This window comes from Pteropus vampyrus, unplaced genomic scaffold (genome assembly GCF_000151845.1).
Source record: "Pteropus vampyrus isolate Shadow unplaced genomic scaffold, Pvam_2.0 Scaffold19, whole genome shotgun sequence".
Lineage (NCBI taxonomy): Eukaryota > Metazoa > Chordata > Mammalia > Chiroptera > Pteropodidae > Pteropus > Pteropus vampyrus.
Window position 1 is genome coordinate 4,342,438 of NW_011888800.1, and position 7,463 is coordinate 4,349,900.

Consider the following 7,463-nt stretch of genomic DNA (forward strand, 5'->3'; position numbering starts at 1 on the left):
AAAAGGAGTTTCAGTGAGATGCCTGAAACTATTTTTTAAGTGTTTCAATCTGTTGTGCTCAATGTGTATTTGTTTGTTTCATTTTAAATATAATGCTTTAAAATTTTTTCTCCTTAGGTGTGTTTTACTTTTTTTCTTACATCTCAAAATTAAGGCAATAAATGAAATAGAGGATTTGTGGAAGTATAAAAGGTTTAATGATTTCATCGGTTCCCTGGCAAAAGACAGGTTTCACCATAAGCTTTAAATGGTGTGCTAAATTCCATATTTCTGTTGCCTTGTTGTTCTGTTTCTTTTGATAGGTACACACAGTGAGCACTATCCTTTTAACCACCTAAAAAAAAATATTCACATTAAATAGAATAACTACAGTAGATGAGCATACAACCCCACCAACACTAGGTAATAATGATTTTGAAGTCTTTTAATCTTTCTTTTAAGCAGACGCAAATCTTTAAAAAAATCAGCAAAAATAGATAATATGGACTTTATATTTTGGATAATCTTTTCCCCAATTTCCTATTCTCTTGCTTTTGGAAATGAAGAATTTTCCTCATCAGAAATAACAAAGAATTAGGAAACTATATTTGCTTAAGTTCTACATATAACCTAAGACATTCTATGTACATATTTATCACTGAGAATCTAGTAAGTGTAAATAAATTCACAACTCTGTTTCTGTTTTGCTCATATTCAAAGGCACACTGAATAAAGAAATCGTTAGGTTAGGACTGGTAAACAAATTAGAGAACATAAAACAACTACACAAAATAGAAAACCCAATGCAAGAGTGATTAATTCTCTCATCAGTGTAAAAAGCCTAAGTGCAAATCATAATTCTGAGGGAGCAGATTTGCATTTACTTAAAACCGACATCTATATTTCATAAGAGGAAGTGTTTTGGCTTTCTTTTTACCTTAGGATCACTGCTCTCTGTGTACATGAAAACAACTGATATCAGATATGAAGTTAATTGGAATCAACTGCGCCCGTCTTTACAGGCGCACACCGGAATGTGTACCACTCAGGCTCGGCTTACCATAATACTCTCTACGGAATAGTTGACCACAGGATTCTCATTCACAAACAGCCAGGTTAAACAGTTAAATGCTAGCAAATCCTGCATAGCCCTGTGGGAAATTTCACTTTAATCCCGAACTTATAAGAGGACAATCAAAGCCCAAAGCCTGGTAACAAATCTGATCCTCTGTTGCAATCTGCGTCCTCATGGGAAGGAGAGAGGTGCTCTCTGTACAAGCCCGAGACGGATAAATACCTAAATGATGAGATAGATGGGGAATGCAGAAGAGGCATCTGGCCTCAGCCATTCGCTTCCAATTCCATATTACACTGTGAGAGGCAATTCTTGTGCAGCTCAGGAGCAGCCAGTCCTGATTACTAGAAGTTGAAGTGTAGCTTAAGGAATGATTAATGACAGTGTCGGGAGAAAAACAAAGCACAATGAGAGTTATCTCTAATCCACCTGCTTGCAGATGCTATAGTAAGGGAATGAAAATGGCCCCGGTGAGCCCTAATGATAAAAAAATCAAACTAGGAAGGTGCAAAGCTGTAGATATGTATTAATCTGATATATAAAAAGTAGGTCTTAGCTTGAATAAAGCATTAGGCATGAATGGAACCCCATAGGTGATAGATACTGGGCCATAGTGGACTTCACATTGTCTGTATTTTTTAAATCAAACAGAACTGTTCCCTTCAGTATTGCCTTTGACATTAATAGGTTGGTATTTGAAAAGTCACAGTTCACTAGATGAGCAGGCTTGTGAGTGCAAGCTCATTAAACAAACCCCCTTTTCCTGTTGTTCTTTAAAAATATGGTGACACCACACCACCACCTTGTGGTTTCTCTGTGCATGTACATGCCACCCCCAGGGAGAGGTCTAAAATTCAATCACATTTTCTAAACATATAAATCCAGGTAGAACGTAATTATAAGATCGATGGTGTATTTTATAAGCAAGCGCATTTATGAGCAGCTTTCACCTAAGACAACACACTGCCAATAAGATCGTTGGAGTTTCATAATGTGTTTTTGAATGCAATATGAGGTCTCAGCCTAGTCATTCCAATTACAACTGTTCTCATTTCAGGCCACCAGTACAACGATCAGAAGACAACAAACATTCATCTATCTGAATAAAATTAACAAAAAGTCTTTAACCTACCTGTTTACCCCCAAAGAGCCACTAATTTCTGAAATTTAACATAGCAAAGTAATAACAACACTTCAAGCTTTCGTAATTTTTCAATGTGTAGAAAAGACTGTAGAAAAGTGAAATGGGTATGTGCTCTCTTCTTAAACAAAGGCTGCTTTGCTCATGTCTCCAAACTCACATCAACAAAACTGTAAGGACCTTTATAAGCTCAATCTTCGTGTTCAGACATTTTGTTGATTTGCCATGCGTTAGCCTTATGATATGGACTGAATTCCACGGATACAGCAGCATTCAGTAATTCCATATGAGATGCTTGCACTCCTGTTAAAGGCATCATGGACAATTCCCTGGTCCGGGTGGCCTCTGGACACCAACTATGTCCTGAGTTTGGGAAAGTCAGTTCTGCTTTTGTCCAAAATGCTAAATGCCTATTGCATTCTCTCCCCTTCAATCTAACTAGCAACAAGTTAAACGTTAATTCATATTTCATGCAAGTTTTTTTTAATATTGAAAGTCTAATGAAGATTTAGTGTTCCGTTTTTTAACAAGGCTGACATTACTGTTGAAAGAAAGCAAATACATTATTTTAATTAATATCAATTCATAAGTGCTCCTGATTTATACATTAAACAAAGAGAGAAAGTGTCTTGTCACACACTACAATTGATTCTGTATTCACCCATCATTTACTCAGAGCCCAGTACCCCCCTTCTTCCATGGGAAATGCATGATGGAAGCTGCCATGTAGAATTGTGTGTCTCTCACGCACAGTTAATGCCGTGCTGTGATCACCTCACCCCTTATTTCCTTATGACGAGCTTCAAGTCAGTTCTATCCAACTGTGCTTGTCTCCACCTGACATCTTCTACTAGCAAATAAGCAGCCTCTATTGTTTTAAGCTTAATGCTTTTGTGTATGGCATAGCCTTCCAATAATCACAGAGAGCCTGACAATACGTGTGTTATAAAGGCATAATGTTAGGCCAAAGGAGGTAATTAATAATAGCAGTTTAATGCAGCTGGGAACAAGAATTGCCTTACACACCAAAACATCTCCAGCCATTTAGCTAAGCACAGAAATAGCAAGATGACAAGGACCCAAACGGAGAAAAAAAAAAAAAAAAATCCCCTGCCTTATGTATTAGGACACAGTGGGCAGCTAGGAAAATTCCAGAATTTTGGAAGCTGCTCTGATTCCATCAGACCATCATTAAATGGAATATTATTAACTAAGTTCTATGAAATTTTCTTCGTCTTCCCTTTAGTTCTCTCAATTGCAGCAAATTGTCTTCTTTTGAAGTCAAAATCATGTTTTCCTCTTGTGAACTCTCTACCCCAAAGTAGGCGATGCTCTCATTCTGCTTTCTGATGTCTTCCCAATCCCACCCCCACATGTACACACTGTCAAGTTACTTATGTCAATTTCCAAAGGGGGGAAGAAAATGGAGACACTAGGGCACATCACATTGTGTGCTTTGAATAAAAAATATTTCTTTCTGAGAGATACTGCTAATCCCTGTCCCCAGAAAGACCCCAGAGATAAAAGCAGATCCTGGAAGCTATCCTGTGGGTGGGCCAGTGGGAGGGGGCGGATCCCCAGTACTTATGTAGAAATGTTTTTAAGCCAAAGAAAAGATTTCATTTCTTCTTAATTGTTGGGCTGTGGTACAAGCCAGTAATTATTTTGTCCCCCAGCACCTCGACCAAAAAAAAAAAAAAAAAAAAAAACTATGCTTAATGCTTCATGCCTGAATCACTCTGACTAATAGTGTTGGCTCCTGTTTCCGGGGAGAAAACATTCCAAGGCCCCAAGTCAGGATATTAATCCCACCTCATTTTTTAAGAGAAAAATACTTAATCATTTGCCAAGAGCAAAACAATTGGGACCATGAGAGAGCACCTGACCTGAAATACCAGCCAAATTCCTCTCCAGTCAAACCCAGTCCCTTTGGTCAATCAGTTTAAATCTAAAGGTATGTTTGTGTTTCTAGACTGTCCTGAGGCTCCACCCCCTGTAGAGGACAGGGCTTCCTCCCCCAACTTCCTGAGAGGGAGAAAGGGCATGAATGCTCTGCACACATATCTGTTGCTCTGCAGGGTCGGCTAGGATGGGGAAAGAGCTTCAGAGATCCATTTGAGAAGGAAAGCTCCACTCCAAGAGGAATGCAAGTTACATTTGTGCTCTATAAAATCGGTATCTCCCAATTTATTTACCCTGGCATGATTATTTATCTGACATTATGTTGCAGCAGTAACCCAGGAAGTTTCTTTGTAGTTGCTCTGTTACCACTCTTGTTTTGCAGTAACTCTGTAAATAACTTGTGTCACTATTCTATGTCCCATTTCCAGATGGAAGATAAGACCGTTATTTCTGCTTCAGTGCAAAATCTTAACAGCTGATATAAGAAGGTGTTCAGATTCCTATCTAAATTACATGCCAGACATTCTGCATTAACATTGATAGGTGGGTTATTTATCTACAGCCTGAATATATTTCCAGGATATCAAATGATGACTTATAAGTTATCTTCTACGATGTGATGTGCAAGCCTAGAGCAATATAAAAAAAAAAAAACAACAACTTTCAAAACCACCTCTGTAGAAGATGTTAGCTTAAAAAAAAAAAAATTCAACATTGTTCTACTTACCTTAATTAGCACAAATCCTAGCCATATTTGTTTATAACACTGTGTTAGTGACTACATGAAACAGTTCTGAAGCTGTCTACAAGGCCACGGGGTATGCAAGGAAAACTACGCAGTCATTACTACGCAGTAGAGGGCAAACACATTGTATTTTATTGCTAATTTGGACCAAATCCCTGTAATTTGGTGTTTAAAGATTGTGCATGGGTTATGAGCATACGGTTGTTGAGTAAATGTACCATGGTATGTTTTTAGCATCTGTGAATGTTTTAATTGAATAATAGTCTCCTTCATGTATAGCTTAATGAAATGCATTGTGTATCTGGGAATTCAAACAAGGTATACTATTTGGAAAAGATATCATGAAAAATTTTGCTTGTTGTTTAGAACTCCCACACACAGCTAGAATCTGGAGGGAGGGAGGATTAAAACCAAAAATCTATATTCAGGCAGACAAATTTTTTTTTTCATATTATCTTCAGTCTCCCTTTGTTAAAAACGAAGCTGTATGTCTCCTCTACTTCACCCTGAGATTTTCTTTCTTCCCAAGTGGAAGGTAGTTTAGGCCAGTGTGTTGTGTTATTGCATTAGTTTATGTTTTAAGACTAAGAAGAGATATTTCTATGTTATAAATTATTTATAAACACAAGAACAAAGGGAAGCTGTCAGGGCTGCTGCTACTTTGAGAAAATAAAAAAGAAATGATAAATTTATGGAGAATACAATTTGATAAAGAGGGAGGAGATGCAACTGCTAATTATTAACATCCATCTGCAGACAGAGACTTGAGAGTGGAGAATTAGATGGATACATTTACATCTGTCTGTCACCAAAAGAAATCTCATTAATGGTATTCTATACTGTCACCAAACTCTTCCCATCCAGCTTAGAGAGCCTTGGAGACATGCGAAGATATTTTAATCAACAGTAGAGCATGGAAGAGATGTAAGAGATGTAAGAAACTTCAGAAATGGGCATTCAAAAACCATGAGTATCTCCTGCACTCATTCTTCCCTTCTCAAAAGCAGGAAAAAAAAATTTTAAGTGGTATGGCCTTTATCTCTGTGTCTAGTTGATATGGGATCATTTTGAAAACTTTTTAATTTAAGCAGCTACAAGCCACACCCCCACTGATATTAAGCACAGTGTGGAGGCAGAGGCACAATGAAGAATGTCCAATAACAATAAAAAAGTGGTTTATGATGTAAGAAATACACATTTATTTTATTTTATTTTGACACTGAGCCTACCTCTCATCTTCTGAACAATGCTTTCATAAGCAGGAGGAAACGAAAAATGAGATGTTCTTGAAAACTCAGTATCCTGAGCTGCTACCTTCCTTTCTTGAAAGGAGCAGAGGAGAAGGATAAATATATTAAGAATTTGTCAATGAAAAAGAAATGCTCTTTGCCTATATGCAGCTTGCTGATAGGTGGGGGGTGGACATGAGGGGGAAATGAGCCTTTCTTTTTTGATCATTAGTTTAAGTCTATAGACCCTTGAAAAGGGTCGCAATTTCAACTTTGCCCTTGTCATCTTATTTTCAGTAGCAAGAGCATCTATACTTGGGAGGTTTCAAATCACCTTGGAAAAATTTAGGGCACTATTTTTATCTGTCACCCTTCTACACACAAGCCTTGGGCTGATTCCCATATCTGCTATTCATAGATTTGGCCGTTTTCAGCCTGGATTTTTGATGTGTTGTCCATCATGTGATTTTTCCCAGTTGGTCTGAATTAGCCAGACAGGGTATGGGAAGAGGGTTTTTTTCCAATTCTCTTACTTTGTCACATATTTTTAAATCAGGCAGGAGGAATGAGTGGTGCGGCTCTTTTCAAAATTTTGGAGATGCTAATTTATTTATAGTTTTCTGCACTGTGGACCTTCAGTAAAGTAAGACTTTCTGACAAGATCACACAGCTGTTAGTCCTGACTGGATTTGTTTCTTCTTTAAACATTATTGTGTTTTTATTGAAATTTTCCCAGTTAGTAAAGCTGCTTTACAAATTTCCATGAACTTATTTAAAGAATTGGAAACAAAGATTTAAGAAAATGCGGTGACTATCCATTTCTAAAATGTCTATAAATGTTTCATTTCGTATTTAGTGCTGGAAATAATGACTGTCCACAGGAAGTTATGACTAATATCAGAGGCAAAGACCAAAAAAAAAAATAAGAAAGAAAAAAGCTGGCCTCAACTTGTGTTCTTTCTGTATGGACACTACCCCAAAAATGGGACAGATGGAGAGATCAATGTATATTTTGCAATTATCTACAAAGTTGATTTTGAGCAAATTGTTTTCAAAAATTGTATAACAATCTATAAAATAGAGATGTTTTAAAAGTATTTTCCCTGGTGTTCAATTATTATTAAAGTCATTGGTTTTATCGGGGAAGTTAAATGCTGGAAATAGGCCTGCAAATCTCTATAGAGTTCTATACAATGGAAAGCTGGCCACGAATTTAATGGGGTCACATGTGGTGAATTGGAATAGATGGGGCTGTTTTTAATAGCAATTTTGTTAGAAAGGTACAAAGAGGTCAGCCAATAAATCAATCTAAAGTAAACTTTTGAGAACTGTTCATTTCTCATTTTTTCCCAAATACTTTTTGGTTATTATCTGGAATGTATGCAAGGATGT

At 37.0% G+C, this 7,463-nt stretch overlaps 1 long non-coding RNA gene across 1 annotated transcript; it reads left to right on the top strand.

Moving 5' to 3' along the window:
- The first annotated feature begins 4,173 nt into the window (after positions 1–4,173).
- Positions 4,174–7,168, top strand: LOC111736262. Its single transcript, XR_002779140.1, has 2 exons — positions 4,174–4,640; positions 5,707–7,168. It is a non-coding gene; the product is annotated as an uncharacterized LOC111736262 (long non-coding RNA).
- Positions 7,169–7,463: the final 295 nt, after the last annotated feature.